General features: G+C 46.2%; 1 protein-coding gene and 1 pseudogene across 1 annotated transcript in view; both read left to right on the top strand.

The window, feature by feature from the left end:
• The window catches only part of LOC120875334, a 69,173-nt pseudogene extending 63,432 nt beyond the window's left edge, over positions 1-5,741 (top strand).
• Positions 5,630-23,903, top strand: part of OTUD7A (OTU deubiquitinase 7A) — a 379,826-nt gene continuing 361,552 nt past the window's right edge. The window contains exon 1 of the mRNA XM_040257375.1: positions 5,630-5,787. The gene's annotated coding sequence lies outside the window, so the exon portion shown is untranslated. The remainder of the gene's footprint in view (positions 5,788-23,903) is intronic.

Here is a 23,903-nt window from a genome sequence, read left to right as displayed (position 1 = left end):
GTTACCAAAACAGAGATGAGTGGGGAGGAACAAAATAGATGAAGGTGATTAAGAAGTCATTATAACTACCAGTTATAAAATAAGTTATGTTATAAGGATGTAACATACAGCAAGTTATAAGGATGTAACATACAGCACAGGGAATATAGTCAATATTTTGTATTAACTTTGTATGTTATATAATCTATTAAAGTACTGAATCACTATGTTTTAAACCTGAACCTAGGTCTTCCCTTGTGGCTCAGATGTAAAGAATCCACCAGTCAATGCAGGAGACAAAGGTTCAATCCCTGATCTGGAAAGATCCCACATGCCGTGGAACAACTAAGCCTGTAGTCTCAACTACTGAACCTCTGCTCTGGAGGCCCAGAGTTGCAAATACTGAGGTCACATGCTGCGCCTACTGAAGCTTCTGTGCCCTCGAGCCTGTGCTCCTCAGCAAGAGAAGCCACCACAATGAGAAGCCCGCACACAACTAGAGCGTAGACTGCTCCACAAGCAGAGGAAAGCCTGTGCAGTAGTGAAGACCTAGCACAGTCAAAATAAATAAATAACCTGAACCTAACATAATACTATAAGTCAACTATACTTCAGTTAAAAAGGGAAGAAGACATTTAAGACCTTCTTAGGCAAATAGAAGTTGCGACTATTCACCAGCAGACCTATCCTTCAGGAAATGTTCAAAGATTTTTTTCAGACAGAAGGAAGATGAAACAAGTCAGAAACTTGGATCTACAAAAAAGATGGCAAGAGTATTGGAGAAAGAATTAATGAAAGTAGAATAAAATTTTAATTTGTTTTAATCTTGATTGATCGAAAAGACAGTTGTGTGTTTACAGCAATATTAGAAGTAGAGGAAACTGCGCACATGGTTAAGTGAGTGAATGACAACATCACAAGGAATGAGGAGGCGGGGATTGGGAACACGAGGTTATAAGACGTCTATCCTACATGTGACACTGAATAGTATTATTGGAAAGTGTACATAAATTAGTGGAAAACAACTAGAAAAATAACTAAAAATTCTTCAAAAAGGTATAATAGATACTCTAAGAGAACAGATAAAGTGGAATCATATAAAATGTTCAGTGAAAACCGAAGAGGGTAGAAAAATAATCCACAGGCAACAAGTAAAAAATTGTTACAAACATGGTTTATATCAACTCAAATATGTTAATAACTATGTTAAATATGAATAGTTTAGCACATGAATTAAAAGACAAATGTTGCCAAAATGAATAATAAAACAAGATACCACTTTATTGTGTCTATAAGAAGCCCACATTAAACCAAAATCTGTTTGGTTAAATGTTAAGGTGTGAAGAAAGATACACCATGCCAGCCCTAATCAAAAAATATAGTAGCTAAATTAATTTCAGACAAAACAGACTTGAGGTGACATTATTAGGAATAAAGGTGAGGGAAACTACACAATCACAAAGAGGTCCATTCTCCAAGAAGACAAAATAATCCTACCTGTGTTTGGACCTAACAACAAAGCATCAAAATATGTGAAGCAAAAACTGATAAACCTGATAAAGGAAATGCACTAACATACTACTACAATTAGAGATTTCAAAAAGTTCTCTTTCAAAAATTGATAGCTCAAATAGGCAGAAAATCAATAGGGACATTGGTGGTCTGAACAACATGAATCAATCACCTTTATCTAACTGACATGTACAAATACTCTATCCAAGGACAGCATAATATGCATTCTCATTGTGGGCCATAAAATACACCTTATCAAATTATAGAAAAGTAGAAATCATACATAGTATGCTCTTAGACCACAATTGAATTAACCTAGAAATCAGGAACAGAAAAGTAACTGAAAATCTCTAATTATTTGGAAACTAAATACATTTCTAAAAACATTTGCCTCAAAGAGGAATTCTCAAGTTTAATTAAAATGTATTGATTTAAGCAAAACTGGAAGTACGATTTATCACAATTTGTTGTATACAGAAAACCTGTGCTTAGAGAAAAATTTATGGCATTAAATGGAAACTAAGAAAGAGAAAACTCAACAAGCTCTATATTGGCATGCATGCTAAGTCACTTTAGTTGTGTTTGACATTTTGTGACCCTATGGGCTTCTCTGGTAGCTCAGATGGCAAAGAATCCACCTGCAATGCAGGACACCTGGGTTCGATCTCTGAACTGGGAAGATCCCCTGGAGGAGGGCATGGCAACCCACTCCAGTATTTTTGCCTGGAGAATCCCTATGGACAGAGGAGTCTGGCGGGCTACAGTCTATGGAGTCTCAAAGAGAAACAACTGAGTTACTAAGCACATCACGTGGACCTTAGCTTGCCAGGATCCTCTGTCCATAGGATTCTCCAGGCAAGTATACTGGAATGGATTGCCATGCCTTTCTCCAGGAGATCTTTCCCATCCAGGGATCGAACCTGCGTCTCTTAGTCTCCTGCATTGGCAGGCTGGTTCTTTACCACTTGCACCACCAAATTACTTTTATCCAATATATGCAAAGAACTCATAACACTCAACAATAAGAAAAATAATTTTAAAATTGGCAAAAGATATGAACAAACGTGTCACCAAAGAAGATAAACCAGTAGCAAATAATCAAGTGAAACAATGCCACACATTATTTTTCATTAGGGAACTGAAAATTAAAGCAACAATTAAATTTCTTCACACCTATGAGAATGCCTAATATACAGTAAATATCAAGTATTGATAAGGATGCAGGTAAGTGGGACTCTCATATATTGCTGGTGGTTATAGAAATGGTATAAATACTCTGGAAAACTATTTTTAGGATTCCTATAATGATAAGCAAGTTTACCAAAAGACCTAGCATTAGTACTCCAAGGTATTTACCCAACTAATTTGAGAACTTGTCCATGGAAAACTCTGCATGCAACTCTTTGTATCAATAGAACACCTATTTACAGTCACTCCAAACTGAAAACCTTCAGTGGATGAATAAACTAAAAAACATACAAATGCAGAAGGTGACTGTAGCCATAAAATTAAAGGACACTTGCTCCTTAGAAGAAAAACTATGACAAACCTACACAGCATTTTAAAAAGCAGAGACATCACTTTGCTGACAAAGGTCTGCAGTCAAAGCTATGTTTTTTTCAGTAGTCATGTATGGAAGTGAGACTTGGTCCATAAAGAAGGCTGAGTGTCAAAGAATTAATGCTTTAGATTGTGGTGCTGGAGAATGCTCTAGAGAGTCCCTTGGACAGCAAGGAGATCTACCAGTCAATCCTAAAGGAAATCAACCCTGAATTTTCTTTGGAAGGACTGATGCTGAAGCTGAAGCTCCAATACTTTGGCCACGTGATGTGAAGAGTCGACTCATTGGAAAAGACCCCGATGATGAGAAAGGTTGAAAGCAAAAGAAAAAGGAGGCAACAGAGGATGAGATGGTTAGATAGCATCACTGACTCAATGGACATGAATTTGAGCAATCTCAGGGAGATAGTGGAGGACAGAAGAGTCTGGCGTGCTACAGTCTGTGGGGTCACAAAGAGTCAGACACAACTTAGCAACTGAACAACAATACCCAATAATAAAAAGAACTATTGATAAATGTGGGGGAATCTCAAAGGCATGATGATGAATGAATAAAGTCAGTTATAAAATGCTGCATGTTGCATAATTCTGTGTGTATAACATTCTTGAAAGGACAAGCTACAGCAGCGGAGACAATGCAGAATATATCAGTGGTTGCCATATGTCTGAACATATTAGGGTTTGGGAAGGGTGTGGCTATAGAACAGCAACAAGTGGGAGTTCTTGGGGCTATGTATCTTAATTGTGATGGTGGTTACAGTAATCCAAATTTACAGGGCTGTATATCCAAAAGTTCCATTTTACTGTATTTAATAAGTCAAATAAATGACTAAAATGATATATATTTAGTAATTCACATATATACATATATGGCATATATATAACTCCCTGGTATAGTACACCTCGGAGAAGGCAATGGCACCCCACTCCAGTACTCTTGCCTGGAAAATCCATGGATGGAGGAGCCTGGCAGGCTGCAGTCCATGGGGTCTCTAAGAGTCGGACACGACTGAGCGACTGCACTTTCACTTTTCTCTTTCATGCATTGGAGAAGGAAATGGCAACCCACTCCAGTGTTCTTGCCTGGAGAATCCCAGGGACGGCGGAGCCTGGTGGGCTGCCGTCTATGGGATTGCATAGAGTTGGACACGACTGAAGTGACTTAGCAGCAGCAGCATAGTACACCTCCCTGGTGTAGGAAATGGCAACCCACTCCAGTACTCTTGCCTGCAAAATTCTATGGGCAGAGGAACCTGATGGGCTACAGTCCATAGAGTCTGCTGCAACTGAGCATATACATAACGTTTAAAAGCAAGTAAGAAATTCTAAACTATGAGTGAAAGGATTGTTAAGAAATGAATGAGAACAGTACTTCTTATCCTTCAGTTGCTCAGCCGAGTCTGATTCTGCGACCCCATGGACTGTTGCATGCCAGGTTTCCCTGTCCTTCACTATCTCCTGGAGTTTGCTCAAACTCACCTCCATTGAGTCGGTGATACTATCCAAACATCTCATCCTCTGTCAGCCCCTTCTCCTTGCCTTCAATCTTTCCCAGCATCAGGGTCTTTTCCAGTGAGTCAGCTCTTTGCATCAGGTGGCCAAAGTATTGAAGCTTCAATTTCAGCCTCAGTCCTTCCAAGGCATATTCAGGATTCCTTTGGGATTGACAGGTTTGATCTCCTTGCAGTCCAAAGGACTCTCAAGAGTCTTCTCCAACACCACGGTTCCAAAGCATCAATTCTTTGGCCTTCTTTATGGTCCAACTCTCACATCTTGAACGCGAATACTGGAAAAACCAGGACCTTTGTCGGCAAAGTAATGTCTCTAGTATTGGTAACCTTTAACATATGGTATTATTTGGAAGGAACGGGCGTAGCTACATTGAGAGGGTGATACGAAAGTGGGCAGTAAGCTGTGGGCCCGCCCGCCTTGGCATCAGAGATAGGAACAGTTCCAAGTCGTGGTGTGAAAATACTTTTAAGAGGAAGGTAAGAAAGGGAGAAAAGTCAGAATATCGGTTTAAGAGGCTAAGCGAGCAACTTCAGATGAAATGTGATGCACTGGCCCCAAAGCAGGGCTTGGCAGAAGAGCCGAGACAGGGTGGATGGGAGAAAGTTTGAGATCCTGAGAAAGAAAGTGTGAGCAGAAAGCAAGAAAAGATAAAGGTGGGCGCAAACAGTGCGAGGCAGGCAGACGGGCAAAGGCAGGTTATTTCAGCAGTGTCTTTTGCAGTTTCTGAGGCAGGTACCAGCGGGCACCTGGAAGAGCGAGCGCAGGCGCCTGGGAATGCGGGCGCCAGAACGCCCGCGAGAGGTGTCCGGTGCTCTTCTCGGAGGCCAGGTCTAGCCGCGGGTGGCGGCTGCGAGCACGCGCGCTCGGAGCCGGCCGGCGGGGCGGGGACGGGGCGGAGGTGGGGCGCGCGCACGTCCACGCGGGGCGAAGGAGAGGCGCGGCAGAGGCCGGTGACGTCAGGGGGCGCGCGCGGCCGCGGGCGGAGAGGAGAGGCGTGCGCAGCGCGCGGCCGCGGGCGGAGCGGAGGGGCGCGAGGGGCGGAGCAGAGCGCGGGAGGAGGCGGGGGAGGAGAGGCCCCCGGACCGCGAGCGGCAGCTGGGGAGGGGGCCGCGGAGCCGGAGCGCGAGAAACAGCTGATCCGGTTTTCCTTAAAGCCAGAGAAAATGGAAGTCGGGTAGCAGCTACTGCGGCGCTGCGGGCTGACTGAGCGGAGCGGCGCGGCAGGTGAGACGGCGCTGGCCGCGGTGCTGCCGGCGGCTGTGGGGCCGGGGCCGCGGGCCCGGCAGGTGCGCTATCCGTCCCAGTGCTGCGTTGGGTGCCTCCGCAGCTTCGTGACGGAGCAGGTGGGCGCAGAGGTCGGGCGGCCCCGGGTCTGGGGCGCGGGGGTCGCGGGCACAGCGCGGGGCTCGCCGGCGCGTCCGCATTGCGGGCTCGGCTCTGGACCCCGCGGGCGCCTCGGCCACCGGCCCTGGCCCGACGCGGCGCGCGTCTCCGGGCAGGGTGCGGCGCTCCCGCTGGGTCGCGGACGTTGTCTCCTTCGGGCCCCGGAGCCGTTTGCATTGGAACGTGATGACGGGCTCGGGGACACCGGCTCCTCGGTCCGTTGGGCGTACTGGGGTCCCGGGGCGCCGGCGGACTCCCAGGCACGGCACGGCAGCATCGCGTGAGGCCGCCGACCGGGTGCCCGGGCCGTGGCTGCGTGGGCCACCGCGGCCCGGCGCGCCGCTCGCTCGTTCTTCTGGGTCTGGCTGGACAGTGGGCGAACGGCTAATGCAATTTGGCTGTGAACCTGGAGGCCTTCCCTGGTATCTTTTCACTGGAGGGGGTAAAATCGCATTTGCTGTGCTTTAAGTGCTCCTTTAAATTCGGGAGATGTCAGTGATGTCATCATTAACAAAAACTTTCCTTCATTGGACACAACCGCCCAAGTGCACCCTCCTCCAGTGCAGCTATTGCAGCCCTTTGAGAATCTTTGCTACAAAATAGATTTGTCTTTGCTCTGTGAACTCACCAACCTTGCACAGGTGAAAACGATTTTTATTTTTATCTTTTGGCTTGAGAATGAGTAGATTCAAGAGAGGCTGAAGGGAAACTTGTTAGATCCTCACAGATCCGGGAATCACTCCATCCATATCACAGGCATCCAGGGGAAAGTCACGCATGACACTTCCGTGGCTATTGCCTGGCTTTATCTTTATAACTGAAAGTGAGCCATGAGATGAGAAAAATTAAAAGACATTATATTTGAGGTGGCAGATGATGTATTGGGAAAAGGTAGACAGTGTGGCCTAGATCTTCACAGGCCCTGATTGTTTCAGGAAAATCTGCAGGTCTTCTAGCTCTCCATCACCACCTCTTCCAGGACTCCCCACCATGATGGGCTTGGGAGCAGTCTGCTCTGGAGAAAGGGGTGACAGCTTCTCTGGGGCCCTCCCTGCTTTTCCTGTAGCAGCTGTGTGACCCACCAGCCTTCAAGGCTAGTTTAACACCTAAAGAGAGTTGAGAGAGTTCAGAGGCTGGGTCTTAACCTGCATGGCACACAAAGTTCTGGGGAAATTTCTCCCCATAAATGGGAGCAGTGTGCCAACATTATTGTGTGTGTAAGTGTTCCATTAGTATGGACTGTGATGGGAACAGAAGCAAGCAAGTTCCCAAGACAGTCTGCACTTCTGCTGAAGCCTATCATATTGAAAGGATATTCAATGAGGGGCAAAAATATTGACATTTGTGTATTTAATAATTAATGACTTCCTAATTGGTGCAAAGGAGGATACCTTAAATTATTAGTGTGATCATATTGGGTCTGTAAGGAATTTAATACCACAGACCATGCAAAAGTTTGAGTCTGGTCAGGAGGGTGAGCTTTCAAAACCCCTGGATTGGTGGGAAGAAAACTGGAAGCAGAGATTCACCTTGGGCTTTGGCATTCAGGGTGGCAGTGGATGGAAACCGTTGCATTATGGAGTCTTGCCTCTTGTGGGTCTCAGCCCTGGGAAAGGCTAGTTTTCCCCTTTTCCGCGGGAAAGCTGAATTGTCTGTTCTCCCCTGTGGAGAAGGAGAGTGGCATGTCCATGTCCGTCTGAAGCAGCCACATGTGCGTGGCCTGTCACATCCTAAAGGTGCCAGATTTATTCACAGTGGCAAGGCTGCCTGAGACAGGAAGCCTTATAGCAGAATTGACTTTAAATATACATCTTTTCAGCAACTTTGCCCCCGCTGCATATGGTTATTTTAGAAATCGACCTTCTAAGTCATTGCTGAGATTTTTTTCTGTAATTGAAGTAGCCTCAAGTGTGTGAAAATTGGCTTTTAAGTCTCTGAGCTATGAGCTCTTTAGAAATTGAGTCTGTGAAACCACTCTGGCCACATATCCTTTTTTTCCCCACCTGTAGACCTGTGAAAGTATTCCTTGTAATTCTTTTTTTTTTTAATTTAACTCACTGTAAGTACTTTCAATAATACAAAGCAAGTGTTTTCACTAAATGTTGATATATTAGCCACTGGTTTCCTAAAACATTTCAAAATTCCTCACTTTAAAGCCTTTTCATGCCCCCTTTCATGCTTAAGAGTATCACATCCAATTCTAAAAAGCCAAGATTGCCTTGGCTTTTCTTGTTTCCTTTGCATGTTAAGGTCATTTAATTCTTGTCTTAGGCCCAAAAGATAAAGGCTGAGTCAGCTCCCAAGGGGCCAGCAGGGGGCGTGCTAAATGCATCTTGGCAGGTCTCTACCTTAGCCACCTTGGAAAGTATGGAGGATCCCTAAACTAGGGGTGTGTACCTGTGAGCCCCATATCTCTGTGTGCCTATTGCCCAAGGGATGGACACTGAAGGAAGGATGTGCTTTAAATAGCCAGAGGTTGTAGCTTCTAGAATGAGTCTCCCTCCATGGGGCAGCTTTCATGGCTCCATGGTCTTTGGAGAGTGATGGTTGGTCCCAGTCAGAAGATTCAGTGCCTCCTCAGATAGCAGAAGGGAGAGTGTTGGCTTGGAGAGGAGCGACTTGGCCTCACAGAAATCCCTGCCTACATCTTGGTCCTGGAGAGGGCATGATGGTGCCAACCAGGACAGCCAGTGGATGTGTCTCCCATCCCCCAACAATATTTTCTCTTGGGTTTGACAACTATTGACTTAAACCCCAGGACTCTGTGTCAGTAGCACCTCTCAGGGGGTTTATTTGCTGGCCTTGCCAACATTATTGGCTCAGGGTTTCTCAGATGAAGAAAAGCAAATGTTTAATCCCTGTATGTGTTTTTACCTGAAGAAAATGCAAACGGGAGAAAAGAGGCAACTGTGCTTTTCACTTCAATGTGCTTAATCTGATTTTAAGTGTGTGCCATGTTATTCATCAGAAAGTTTCTGGTGGGTCTGGAGAGCTGAGCTCCTCCTGCCGGGAGGGTCGTCTTGCCAAGCTGGGAGGGTTGTGTCTCAAGGCTTGGATGGCCATCACTGTTTCTAGTTATGGTGACTTCCTCAGGTTCCTTGTAGAGCCCAGATGCTGAAAGGAGAGATAATACATTGAAGGGAGTAGATCTTTACTGGACACCTATCCAAATGCTATGACTGGGTAATTCTTTATACTTCTTCTGTCAAAATGCCTGTAGAATTGAACTGTTGATTTTACAGAGGTAAAAGGAAAAAGTCTTCCAGCTTTGTGCTTCTCTTGGAGCACTTTAAATGGCTACAGGGGAAATGCCACTCAATTAAAGACAGGTGGCACCTGATCCTTTTGGAAGCTGTCCATCCCTGAAGATGACCACAGGATATCCTACTCAAGAGGGAATCCTGAGATCCACAGGCTTTTAAAAGGAAGCAAAACATGCTGGTTCCTTTTTATGGTATATCTAATTTGAAAATATTTTACCCATGGAAACTTGGAAGCAGAGTTTCATTTGCCCTTGATAGCCTGCTGCATCCCCTGAGCAGTCTGTGTGTCCGACCAAGAAGAAGATAACTTTAACACGGATGTGACGGAGCCAGTCAGGGAGAAGCTGCCCTCTCGTTTTGGGGATGAAGCTCCTTGCCATTCATAGTAACAGAATGAGTACATGGGTTGAAAACAAGTCATTAAAATTCTGAAAATGAGAGGTTGATGCTGCCATTTTTACCTACCCATGTTGTGGAGGTGTGTTTAGCTGGCTGGTTTACACATGGTGTTTCTTTTGGAGCAGGGGCTGTGTGGGCTGTGGTCAAGGCAGGGATTAGGAGAGAGTAGACGTTACTTTTCCTTCTGCATTAGCCACAACCTGCCACCCTGAATGAGGCATGGCCCTGTCATGCTCTGCTGCTGCTGCTGCTGCTGCTAAGTCGCTTCAGTCATGTCCGACTCTGTGCGACCCCATAGACGGCAGCCCACCAGGCTCCGCCATCCCTGGGATTCTCCGGGCAAGAACACTGGAGTGGGTTGCCGTTGCCTTCTTTGTGTCATGCTGTAGGCCACTCATAAGAAAAGGAGAAAGTTAACCTCCCATGTCTCCAAGGCCTTATCTAGTAAAGCTGCAGGATTCCACAAACCCCTAGTGCTTGCTATTAGATTTCTGCTATCCACTATCTGACATTCTAAGAAGTCAAATGTACATTCATGCCAATGCAAGTTCTAAATACATCTCTCTTGCAGATAGGGATAAAATAAACTCGTTTTCTGGGTTTGAAGGATCTCACCTTTCTCCTTGCAAGGAAATATTTTTTGTTTGAGCTTTGTTTATCCTTCCATAGTTTTCCTTATAAATGTGATGGATATTTGATGTCTGAGTGAATATGCATGCATAAAATGCAGTATAACTTTTACAAAATACAAAGGGATACCTCTGAAATTCTTTTTCTTTTCTGCTCAGTGTTTCATTCAATTGTTTTATTAATCAGCAGTTTCTCATGATGCTAGGGATGGGTGTGAATGGACCACTCACCCTCCTTGAGATTCAGTCTCTCAGTTGCTGAGATGAGTGTAGGAGCAGATGTCCTGGTGCTGCCCCTGCCAACTTGAGCCTTGCTACTGCTGTGAAGGCCCCCGACTTCTGCTGCCCCCAAAGCTGACACACCCATGGTTTACTCAGATCATCTCTGTGGTTCCATATTAGAAGTTGCCTATGATGTGGGGCTCCCCAGATATTAGAGTATGCTCAGGGCTGGCCTGGCAGGACTGTGGAAGAGACCCCACGATGGACCACATCCTGGGATGTGATGTGCCTCCTTATAAGAAGGCCGCCCTAACCCCCAAGACTGAGTCAGTACCCTTTCATCTTGGGGGTCCAAAGACCATGGTTCCAATCCATTTCCCCACACTTCTTGTAATGATGATTTGAAGCTTTGGGAATATGTATATTATCGAAATATGAGGCAACACATTTGCATGTGTAATTTTTCATGCATTAAAAGGAATTGTCCAGCATCGAATATATATATTGTTCACTTTTTCTTTTTATTTGTTAATTGAAATATAGTTAATTTACAATGTTAATTACTGCTGTACAGCAAAGTGATTCAATTATATATATATATGCATACTATATACACATTCTTTTTTATATTCTTTTTCCATTATGGTTTATCATAGGATATTTAATATAGTTCCCTCTGCTATACAATAGGACCTTATTGTTTATCCAGTCTATATATAATGGTTTGCATCTGTTAACTTCTGCCTCCCAACTCATTCATCACCCAACCCCCCCTTCCGCTTGGCAGCCATTATTTCTGTGATTCCATTTCTGTTTCATAGATAGGTTCATTTGTACCATATCTTAGATTCCATGTATAAGTGCTATTATATGACATTTGTCTTTGTCTTTCTGACTTACTTTACTTAGTATGATAATCTCTAGTTGCACACTTTTTCTTCTTAAAATGGAGTATATTTTGCCAGTCTTTTAAATAATGTCATGCTATCCCTTGAAAAGAATCATCCCTGAATAGAAAAAAAGATGGACGAGTTGCCAGCTGACTTGGACAATGTGACAAGCTGTGTGACCTTGGACACAGTGCCAGGTGGCCCCCCAAGAGGAGAATCTCTTCTCTGGTTTTGTGTAGGTTTGGGGGAGAAGCCGATGAGAGAGTGTGCAGTGAGTCCTTCAATTCTAAAGAGATCAATCGTTCCAATAAAAGGAAGGAGGAGGCAGTGTGCCCGTCTCATTTACCACGAGCCCATTGCTCTCCCTTGTCAGGGTTGTCAGTTGATGGACTTACAGTTTACACTTGTAACTCAAGTCCTAGCTTCAGTGAACTTGCTTTTAACTTTTTAAAAGCAAGGAAGCTTGTAACTTTTTAAAGAGGAAGAAGGAGACACGGGTAAGAAGAATGGAGGACCTTGTTTGTCTTAGTGATTCTTGTCGTTTATCTGGGATTGCCAGCCAGTTCTGTGAAAACAGGCTCAAGGAAGTTCCTCCAAGTCAGGTAGACTACAGACCCCTGAGAGTTGGGCTGCATCTCCTACCTCTGGCAGGCCCCTCGGTCTCATCAGGTGGATTGTTAGAGAACACGCTTTCTTACTCTTGGAGTTGATGGAAGATTAGCCTTTTACATGGACAACTCGTGGATAGAAAGAGAGGAAGGAGAAGAGCATTCCAGAGATGGGGTCCTGCTAGTCGCAGGGGCGGGGGAGCCTGGTGGGCTGCCACCTATGGGGTCACGCAGAGTTGGACACAACTGGAGTGACTTAGCAGCAGCAGCAGCAGCCCCATGCCTGTGAGAGGCAGTGACCATGGCCTGAGTCCCCACCAGCATGGGAGGTCTTGGCGTTTACCATTGGGGGAAGTGTGTGGCTGAGCTCTGTGTCTGCACTGCTCTCCTCACCCTGAGAGAGCCCCTTGACAGGGCCGGCTGCTGTTCTTGGAGCAGGTCTCTGGCCTCTGAGACCAAGGGGCATCCTCTTGGCATTGGTATTAAATGTGGTGCAGGGCAGAGAAGTCTCTGTAGCTTCTGAGGGACAACGCAGGCCCCCGTGGGAGGAAGTGGCTTTTTTGCAAGCCCTGTCACTTGCTAGGTCACGTGAAAGCTCTGTGGCTGTTTCACTTGGCCCTGTGGTTGCATAATTATTGGTAGGCAAATTGAAAGGCCAACACTGGATCTCTTGGGAGCCTGTGGCCTGGACTTGTAGGAATGGGTTGCACTTCGTGTCCATGTCTTTTGATTATTTCATTTGTAAAGTCTGTCTGGTTTGAGGTGCCAACTGTGAACTAGGCCCTCCGGGCCCCCTGGTTCAAAGTGGCTGGCAGACTCTGGCTTGTCAGGTCTGGCATGTGTGGGCAACCTCTGTCTCCCCTGGGTCATCTTCCCACACTGCCCATGACTGACAGCATTTCCTAAGGTTTCTTCCACCCAACTCCACTTATCCCATGAACAGTCTGGAGGGCCCTGTGTTCAGAAAGACATTGTCACATAGGGTACGTAAGGCTTCTGGGGTTTGAGTGGGGTGTTACAGGCAAGAAATTCCACTGCTTCAAGTTAGAGGTGGGTTACAAGACTGCTGTGCTGCTGCATTTAAGTTAGGAGATACTGTGGAGGTTGCAAACACCACAGTAAAGCAAAACACATGAAGTTTTTTAGTTCTCAGTGCATATAAAAGTTACATTCACACCACCATCCTGTCGTCTATTAAGTGTACAATAGCATTATGTCTAAATATATATGTGTATATATACCCCTTAATTTAAAAATACTCTATGGCTAAAAAAAAATGCAAGCTATCATCTGACAATACACGGTTGCCACAAACCTTTAGTTTGTTAAAAACAAAAATGCAGTATCTATGAAGTGCAGTCAGGCGAAGCAATGAACGGAGGTCTGCCTGTACTAGGCTGTGGGGTGCCTGGAGGGCCAGGTGGGAAATGTGGCCACGGAGGAGAGTGCGTGTGGCCCCTGCAGGTCAAGGCCTGGCCTGCTGCGGGAGACTCCCCGCCTCTGGACCAGGCCCCCACCGTGGGCATCTCTCTAGTCCCCTATTTCACAGGTGAGGTGGAGACAGGTAGCTGTTTGACCTCGGATACCTCATTCAAGTCCATATTCTGTGACCAGAAATCCCCTCCTTCTCTCCTAGTGCTGACTAATCAGGGGAAAGAAAGGCCCACTCACTGCTGGGAGAGAACAGCTAGGGAAAATTAGGTGTCTCTTAAGAATGTTTGTATCCGTTTCTCATGCTGAGGAGAATACAGAGCATTCGAAGAAGGATTTATAGTTAGAAATGGGCTGTGTGGTCAGCATCCCTCCTTCTGACTGTGAGGCTCCGAGGAGAAGGCTGTGCCCCAGCCTGTTCAGAACAGGCTCTCCATGTGTGTTTATGAAATGCATTCACTAGTCCTATGGGAGTTAAACTTAGAAATTTAATTATTCTTTCTAGAATCGTTTAGCTCCTAGAGGAGCTCCTAAAGGAACTTCCTTTAGCTAAACATGAGTTCAAAAGTGTTAGAGTTGAGAATGCAGCTGATGTCAAATCTGACACATTTTCAAGCTTGAGCCCCCAAGTTTGGCAGTGAGCAAAGAAAAACAAACAGCAAATTATTTACCGATTGACCATGATGTGGCACCCTGCAGAGTGTCATTCTCTGCAGAGATATAGTTCTATCTTTTCCATATATGTGTCACAGACACTGTATGCAGTCTTAGGGAATATTAGCTACATCTGTTTGATAAGGAAAATAATTGGATTCCTGATTTCTTTTAAAATTGGAATATAATTGCCTTACAATGTTGTGTTAGTTTGCACTCTAGATTTTGAAAAACACTCCTCCCCACCTGCCTTTACCTGTCTGGGGTGCAGAGGCCCTTAAAGAAAGCAGCAGTCTGCATCATCCATGCGGCTCAGCCTGGGGAGTGGGTGGGACCCCAAAGTTAGTACTTCCTTTGGACTCCCTACACATACTGACAAATGTTCTACCCTCTCTGGCCCCCTGAGCAGCACTGCCCTCTTGCTCCCTGCCATACCTCTCTCCTAGGCTTGTCTCCCTGCGCTGGAGAGCCTCTAGGGGGCTGCTGGTGCCCCCAAACCTCGCTCCTGAGCAAGAGTCCTTACTACGCACCTCCCTTTTATTTCAGTTTGGCAAAAGGATAAGATCTACCCAATTTCCTGAAACAGAATCATGACACCATAATGGACAGGTCTGTCTCCATGATATTGAGTGGGAAAATGATGCTTTCTGGATAAAGTATGCTAGGATTTTTTTTTTCTTTTAAGTAATTGATAAGACTTCTCTGTCACTGTCCTCTGTTGGTGTTCTCTTGCCTACAAAAGTTGTCCAAGAAGGAACCACTGTACTCATGATGATAAAGTGGAGGTTCATGATTCAACACTGTAGCCTTAGTGTGCAACAGCCCTTTATGAGGGTGGAAGGTCGGTGGTCCTCCCCTCCCTTCTCATACCCTGAGTGAGGCTGGGTGTGGGGCCCTGAGGATGGGCAATACTGAGAACAGGCTTGTGATTAAGTAGTAACCCCTGCAGTAAGATGATGCCCAGAGCACTAGAAAGTCTAGTGTTTGAGAGTGTTTCTGGTGGCTCAGACGGTAAAAAATCCACCTGCAATTCTGGAGACCTGGGTTCAGTCCCTGGGTCAGGAAGATCCCCTGGAGAAGGGAACAGCTACCCACTCCAGTATTCTGGCCTGTAGAATTCCATGGACAAAGGAGGCTGGCAGGCTACAATCCATGGGGTCACAAAGAGTCGGACATGACTGAGCTACTTTGACTTCCCTTTCACTTGGAGCAGTCTGGAGACCAGACCCCTCCCCTCCAGCCCCCAAATGTACATTCTTAAACTAACCCTAACAGAGAGGAGAAGAAGCAGAGACATTTTCCGATCAGGAGAGGGTATTGGCCCATCTACTCCCGTCGTGATGAAACAACCTGTCTAAATGCATAGAGCTGCCAAGCCTGCAGCAGGGAGGACTGGGTTCCTCATGTTCCTCCCACCAGTTCCTTGTGTTGCCCAAGAGATGAGCAGTGACATTTTGTCCCGGGTTCCTGGTGGCATCTGTGGACCAGTGGGCAAAGGCATGAGAAAGCACCTTTGACATAGACATCTGGGTGTGCCAACAGCAGACTTCCTCTGAGAGTCCTGGGTACTGGCCTGGGCTGAGCATGAGTGACACAAGGAAAAATGGGGCACTGCATGATCACTCGGCAGCTCTCAGGCTGGAGGGGAGGTCACAACCAAGGCATCATGTCAGTGGAGCTCAGCCATGCGGGAGCCATGCTTCCTCCACGATGGATGAGTAGGGTGGGGGCCTCTGGGCCCAAGCACGTGCTCAAGGGAGGCAGAGCTCTTCCCAAGTCCAGGTTGGGTTTCTGCATCTAGACATGAGAGTGTACTTTGTAAATCGTTTAAGACCATGGCTCATACAGTAAAGAATCTGCCTGCAGTACAGGAGATCTAAGTTCAGTCTCTGGATTGGGAAGGTCCCTTGGAGAAGGGAATGGCAACTCACTTCTTGACTGGAAAATTCCATGGATAGAAGAGCCTGGTGGGCTATAGTCCATGGTGTTGCAAAGAGTTGGACACAACGAAGCCACTAACACTTAGGCACTTACACAAATGTAAGAAACTGTTTTGAGGTTGCTATTTTTTTTTAACATTGTTATTGTTACTTTTCAGAAGCAGAAATAAAAACCTGAAATGTGGAAATAGCCTAAGTCATTTGGAGACACGTAAAATTTTGCGTGAAGGTGTTAGGTGGCTCCTAGTGGTTCACAGAGGAGAATGGCCTGTGGGCAGCTGCTTCAGGCCCAGCAGGCTAGAGTTAGACCCACAGGCTGCACGCAGGCGGAGCTCAGCCGTGGTCAGGCTGTGGGACCCAGCAGGCATGAGGCTGCATGCCCTTTCCCTGGTACTGTGCCCCATCCTCCCCAGGGGTTGTGTTTGCCCCAGTTCCCTGCGTGTTTCCAAGTACTTGACTCTGGCTAGCCGGTGAGTGTCTGCTGGATCGACCCCCATGCTCAGGGCACTGAGTGGAGTGGATCCAGATCAGATCCCTGCTCTGACCACCCTATGGTTTTGCACTTGCTCTGTCTAGCCACTCCCATGGAGTCCTCTGTCCCCAACATACTCTGCTTTTCAGAGTCCACAGAGGAGGTTGTGGTACCCAGGTGACTTCAGAGGTTGTGGGTACCCAAGTGACACTCAGAGCCTGAGTCTCTAGGCCAGTGGGGGTGGGACACCACCATCCCTGGGTCCCCTCTGGGCAGGGGTGTAGGAGAGGCTGTACTTTGGGATCAGGCATACTGGGTTCCATTTCCATGGTGCTGTCTCCTGCTGTGAGTCCCTGGCTGGGACAGGTTGTCTCCTAGCCTCCGCGTCCTGGCAGGTGACAGCAGATCCATGGGTATCCGTCAGCTCTCTGCAGCTTCTCTCCAAGCTCCTCTCTGTTCAGGATGAAGTCCTAACCAACTGGGCATTCGTTCCTTTCCAGCAGAGTTGGGAAGAGACCTATCCCATCACTGGGGACCCTGGCGACCTTGGGGAGGGGTCTCATTACTATGAGTTCCCATTTCCACATCTGGAAAAAGGGATGCCCAGGTACCTTGCTGCGTTGTTGTGAGGACCACAGAAGCTGGTGGACAGGTGTTTGTGTCAAGATCAGAGAGAGGTCACCCTGGAAACAGAAGGGAGAAGCGATCCTCTGGGAGCTCCAGAGTGAGTCCCATAAGCACCATCTTCCTGAGTTGGTGGGATGCTCCAAGACACAGAACAACCTGGAGTAGGACAGGGTGGTCTGGACCCTTTGGACATTCATAAGAATTCACTTTGCATTTTCCTTTCCAGGGAACAAACTGGAGGATCCTTCAAACCTTTGTCCAGTGTGCATCATCGACATTCATTTTTCAATGGATTATTAATAATTTAGTTGACATCCGGGGGAACCTATTTGACTGCACTTTGCTCTTGGTGTTTTGAGCATAAACCATTTGTCTTGGAGAAACTGTTTGTAAAACACATCCATACAAAATACTGAAATCTAGAAAACAAAACTAATACAGATCTTGCCACATCCTGTCCCCAGCCCTACAGAAAGGTAGGAGAACAGGTATTACTCCATGGAAATAGGAAGCATACTAGTTTTTACCCTTTCTCCTTTGCTCATTCAATTTGGTTAAAAAATGAGAAGGCCAGTGTTTACACAAGCTAACAGAATTCAAACAAAACAAGAGTATATAGTAAAATGTGAGTCACTTTCTTATGCCAGGCCCAATCCCTCTCTCAACAGGCACTGTTAATTGCTCCTGTGTATCTTTCTGAAAAAATTCTGTGGATGCTCAAGTATGTATTTTTTTCATATTTAAACACATGGGAGCATATGGTGTCCATTTTTGTCTAGTTTCCCTTTTTCTCACTTAATCATGTTGGAGATTATTACACTTTTAGTCTTTTGGTCCATATAAAATGTACTCATCTAAATTTAATTTAATTTAATAATGACGCATTTGCTGAATTTAAGCTCAGTGTCTTCCATCTTGGAGTTCCCAGCATGTCCCTTCCAGCGCTGGTAGGCCAGCCTGTAGTAACGCCATAGTCCTAGAGTATGCAGTGGCTGGCCCATCACAAGGCTTCTCCCTTCTGTTTCCAGGGTGATCTCTCTTTGATCTTGACACTAGCACCTGTCCACCAGCCTCTGTGGTCCTCACAATAACCCAGCGAGGTACCTGGGCTGGCCCTTGAGCAGGAAGGAGTGCCCCTCTATCCACGCCCTGCCATGTGGGTTAGGCGGGTACTCAGAAAGAAGAATTAATTAGGGAGAAGCTGTAGTCTCCATTCAGCCCCTGTAAAGTTAGGGGAAAACTCTGAAATGTGTGTGCCAGCTGCCACACTGAGTGGTATCAGCTCAACTCTGCTCTGAAAGCTGACTGAAGTGTGTGCCCTGCCTTCTTTCCTCACCCTCCTGTTCCTCCTGTCTCATTATTCATGTTTCCATTCCTTCCGTGGTCTAGACACATACTATTTGCCCTCTCATGGGTAACCTCAGTTTCCGGTTACCTGGTCTTTGTGCTGTGTTTAGATGGATTCCAGGATCACACAGTACTGGTCCTTTATTAGTAATTCTAGAGGAATTGTCAGGGCCTTTGTTTCAATTCCTCTTTCAGTTGGAGTTCATTGTAGAGTTTGTGGATTGTGATCCCCCACTCTCTTCCTAAATGGCTCATGACCCTCAGTGGAGAATTTTTGCAAGCTCTAAAATACCTCTTGCATGAGTATAAAACTCTTGAGTCCCACCTTCCCTTTAAAACTTTATAGAAATATTTCTGTCTTTTAGCATTGAGGATTATTGTTAAGATATTTGAGCTCAGCCTGTTTTCTGCCTGGATGTTCATATGATTCTTTTGATTCATTAACTTCTCCAGGCTATTTCTGTATGTTCATCTTTCTGTATCACTTTTTTAAAAACTGTGCACAGTATATCCCATCATCTGACAGAGACAAGTCACTTTATCTGTGTAGTGTTTCTTCTGTGTCTTATATATGTCATTTCACCAGTCCTGATGTTGTTGGCCACAGAAACTCAGTATTTCACATACTTTGCCATTTCATTTGCCTGTGTCTTTGCTTGGTTGGTTGTGTTTATTCTATTTTGTAATGGTTTCTAATGTGCTCATCATTCCTACCCCATTTCTTTTCTTTTTCTCCATTTCTTTCCCAAGATCTTGTCTTTATGTTGGTTAATAATTTCTTCTTTGACTTTTAAAAATCTTTTTAGGAGAGTACAGTCAGCAGGATAAAGGCCCCTCAAAGATATCAATATCCCAATCTCCAGAATCTGTGAATATATTGGGAGAATTGGAGTTGGAAAAGTAAAATTGAATATGGAATGAAGGTTGCTAACTATCTGACTTCAAAGTAGTGGGATTATCCTGGGTTATCCTAAGTGGGCCTGGTGTAGTCAGAGGGTACGTGAAAGGGGAAGATGGAGGACCAGAGAGACGTCAGCACAAGAAAGACCAGTCCTGATGTTGCTGGCCACAGGAGGCCATGATCCAATGCATGTGTGTGGCCTCCAGACTGGATACAGCAAGGGAAACAGGGCTTCCTGCAGTGGCTGGAGTGATGACCGCCCCCCCCCCCCAGTGACGTTCATGCCCCAACCTCTAGAACCTGGGAATATGTTCATTTATTTGGAAAAGGAGACTTTGCAGATGTAATTAAATTAAGAATCTTGAGTTGGGGAGATTGGCCTGATTTTTCCAGGTGGACCTGAGTAACCCCAAAACAGGCAGGAGGAGCAAAGTCAGAGCAGACCCGAAGATGGACTCAGAGGGCAGGGATGCAGTATCTGGAAGGGGAACACCAGCCAAGGAATGGGAGCAGCCCCTGGACACTGTGCAAGGCAAGGCACCTTCTCCCTGGAGCCTCCAGAAGGAACACTGTCCTGCAGTACCTTGGCTTTAGCCCAGAGAGACCCATTTCAGACGCCTGATCTCTAGAACGGTAGGATGATATGTTGCTCTTGTTTTAAGTCAGCAGATTTGTAGATTTGTTGTGAGTTGTTTCAGCAGTAATAGGAAACTCACAGAGACTGTAGGGGAGTATGTTACTAAAAAAGTTCTTTACCTCTTTGCTTAGGAGGCTTTCCTCTGGGCCTAGAAATGCTTACCCTCCTCCTCCACCCCATTTCTAAGCCTGATTCCCGAGTTAGTGACTTTAGTCAGTGCATTTTTGAAGAATGGGTTAGGATTGCACTTCATTTCAAGTTTATAGTCTGGAAAGCAAGAGTACACTCTTCAAGTTGTATTTCTTTTGCCCAGTTAGGAGCTGTGTTCCCCAGTTCTTCATGAATAAATTGGGTGTTGCTCCTGGCAGGCCTCAGTGTTGTATATTTGCTACCTGCCTCTGCCTCTATACAAGGCCGAATCCACAGGCCACAGTCTACTGAGTGGTTCTGTGCCCATGTCCAAGTGATCCTTTGCAAGCTGCCATGGCAAGGTCTTTATCTCCCCAGGGGTCAGGAGTGGGGCACTGGCTTGCTGTGTCTCTTCCTGATTCCTTTGGTCTGGTCCACCCAGGGATTTGTGCACTCTGCTCATGTCTGTTTTCTTGATTGGTCAAAAGTGGAATATATTTCTCTTTCTAATTCTCTGTCTGCCTTTTCATTGTTTTGAGGGCTTTCAGAGAAAGTGTGGAGGAGTAAACCATTCACTGGAAACTGCTTTCTGGTGGATGCAGGTGTAGATGCTGAGGGATTTTACTCATCATCTTTGGGGAGCTCCTTGTGCTTTGAGAGAGACAAATGGGTTGCTATTTCTCTTGGGGTCTGGGCATTGTTGAGCATTTGTGGCTTTGGGATTCCTTTTCCAAGATTTTTTGTTTTACTCCAGAATGCCTTTTGTGTAAAAGCCCTTCCATTAGATTAGACAAGCTATTGTATAAAAGATTTGACCTCCCATGCTAACAGCCTGGGAGAAGGTGGCAGATACGTGCCACACCAGACCTCTGGCCCAAGGCTTCCCTACCTCTGAGGCCAGATCCTGCCCCTGCCATGCCCCAGCAGCCTTGGACTCACTTCCTGTGTCTCTGAAATCTGTGTGGTTTTTTGTATGTTAATCAATAAAGCCTGAATGAACACTTGCTGGCTTTAATCACTAATGAATATTAAATTAATGCTGTAATCCCTAAGCAGTAGAATAGCTTCCAGTGATTGCCGTGTGTTTTTCTGACATTATCTGGTTTAAATCTCACAGCCATCCTGTGAGGCAGGTGTCACAGTTTAGCCTCATTTGGCCATTAAGCCAAATGGAGTGCCCGGAGATGGCATTTGTCTGTCTTAACGAAGCACAGGCTGCCGTCACAAAGGCTAGACCTGGTCCTTGACACCCAGGAAGTGTGTACTTACTTTGTTGGGTTGAGTTGAAGCTTATGAACGTCTTTCATTCTTTTCCAAGCTCTTTGTGTGTGCAGATCTGTTGGCCCCAAATGTGTTTGGAACAGCTTCGTTGTAGTGATCTAAGATTCGTTTTAAAGACTGAATTTTAGATAGTTATATGTTAGCAACCTTCAGTTGTGCAGTGTTTCTCTGTCATTCAAAACTCTTGGCAACTTAAAAGTAGGAAGCCCTAAATTCTAAGGAATGAGAATTCATGAGGATTTTGCTCCAGCCAGACCCATTCTGGGCTGTCCTATGCACACACAGCCCCTCTAGTTTGTCATCCCTGGGGTGACAAACTAGTTTGCCAGTCAATCAGTGTACAAGGAGGAGAGTGCCCACACTGTCTCTCTTCAGCTACTGGGAGAGAAATCCACTGTGCAGTAAAGATAATAAACTGATAAATAAAAAGTAAAAAGATAGTAAACTAGAATCTCTAATTTTTTTTTCTTTGCCTGCCTTCCATTTTGTAGGGTCCATAGGGTTGTATGGGGATGAGTGACTGGTGGGCCATGGCTTCAGAGAGGCCTGCTGGGTCAAGCCTGGCATCCCTCTAGACAGATGGTCAGCAGCACCCGAGACTCCGGTGAAATGATCACTGTGCTGTTGCCAATGTGGTGGAAGGACAGAATGTACTTGGTATTTGAGAAAGACCATGTCCTTGGGTTCCCTGAACAACCAGAATTTGTGAGACTCAGAGAACGTAGCCCTGTAGCCTTCCTGAAGCTTCTTTGGACACCTGGGATGTTGAGAGAATGAACTTCCTCCTGCCTGCTCCTCTGGGCCTCCCCCGGACATGATTCATGCTGGGATCAGTTCTGTGACATCAGCTTTTAGCTCTTCAAAGATTGCTTGTTACCATTTCCCTCTCTTCCTTCCTCTCCCAGTTTGTCATTTGTTAGTCTGTGGCCTTCCCACGTGGCACAGTGGTGATGAATCCACCTGCCAGTGCAGTAGATGCACAAGATAAGGATCTGGGTTGGGAAGATCCCCTGGAGCAAGAGATGGCAACCCACTCCAGTATTCTTGCCTGGAGGATTCCAGGGACAGGGGAGCATGGCAGGCTACACGCAGGTCACAAAAACGTCGGACATGGCTGAGCGACTGAGCATGCACATTTGGTCTGTTATCCTGATTTTTCAGCAGTTCTCTTGCAATATGCCTTCGTTTAGCCCCCTGCAGTACATTCTGGACACTTTCCTCGGTGTTGCCTTCCATCTGGCTAATCTGCCCTCTACCCGATCCACATCAAATCTACTGTAAAGAGCAGTCACTTGGTTTTAAGTTTCTGTGATTGTGTTATTCATTTCCATAAATTTTCTTAATTTCCCATATTCTTGTCTTTTTAAGAGGTATCATATTATTTACTTAGGGTTTTGATCACTTTAAGAAGTACTTGCATCTGTCATTTTAAACTGTATGTTATGGTCTCTGAGTAATGATTTGTTATCTGAACTTCTTGATGGTGGTGAGCTGGGAGTTTTTGTCTGGTGTTACTGTTTGCTGGGCCTGCTGGCCCTGTTCTTGGGGAATCGCTTCCCCAAGGAGACTTGTGTCTCCTCACTCGATTACAGCCTCGTCTTTGCTTGGTGCCAGGGTGGGTGCATCTGGCCAGTGAGATTGTATTTGCTTCTGTTAGGTCCACAGGGGCCTGTGAGCCCAGGGTCACCTTGCGTGTCAGCTCCCTGGGCTGGTGGTTTGGGAAATGGTCTGAGGTGAGCACCCACTGAGACTTTGCCCTTCATCTGTTTGTCATGCAGCCTGCAGGGAAGGCTCTGGCAGTGCTGTGTCTGTGGCAAGGATGCAGTCAGTGGGAGGTCAGGACTGAACTGGCCACAAGACACAGATCCTGTGTGCCTGTTGAAAGGGTGGCTAACTCTGAAGGTGGGACCAACTAGGGGAGTAGAGCTACTAAACAACAGGGCAGTGGTGAGTATGTGTGTTTGTGGGCCAAGGCCTGGGAATGCCTTGATGAGTGGTTTCCTGACAGTGCCCTGTGGGGGGAGGAGGCTCTGTGGGCTGTAAAGAGACAAAGGACTGGCAGGCCCTTCCCCGCTAAGCACACTGCAGTTTCCGGAGGCTGGCTTGCTTCTTTTATCGAATCAAGTTTAAATGCAAAGCATTGGACGCAGAAGAGCACGAGATACCCCAGGAATGAGTGCCGAGTCAGTGCAGGGAAAGGAGGAAGGCAGTCCGCACCGTCTCTGCTGGCATGTTCTTGAGCCTGTTACGTGGATGCTGTCTGAGGTTTCAGCTGTAGAAAACTTGAAGAGAAGAAGAGCACAAAGCATTTTAGAGTATTGCCTACAGCTAGGGCAGTGGCACCCCACTCCAGTCCTCTTGCCTGGGAAATCCCATGGACAGAGGAGTCTCGTAGGCTACAGTCCATGGCGTCGCTAAAAGTCGGACACGACTGAGCGACTTCACTTTCACTTTTCACTTTCATGCATTGGGGAAGGAAATGGCAACCCACTCCAGTGTTCTTGCCTGGAGAATCCCAGGGACAGAG

The sequence above is a fragment of the Oryx dammah genome, unplaced genomic scaffold (genome assembly GCF_014754425.2).
Source record: "Oryx dammah isolate SB20612 unplaced genomic scaffold, SCBI_Odam_1.1 HiC_scaffold_16, whole genome shotgun sequence".
NCBI lineage: Eukaryota > Metazoa > Chordata > Mammalia > Artiodactyla > Bovidae > Oryx > Oryx dammah.
The sequence above is the reverse complement of the archived record's forward strand: the minus strand, read 5'-3'. Positions and strand labels throughout refer to the sequence as shown.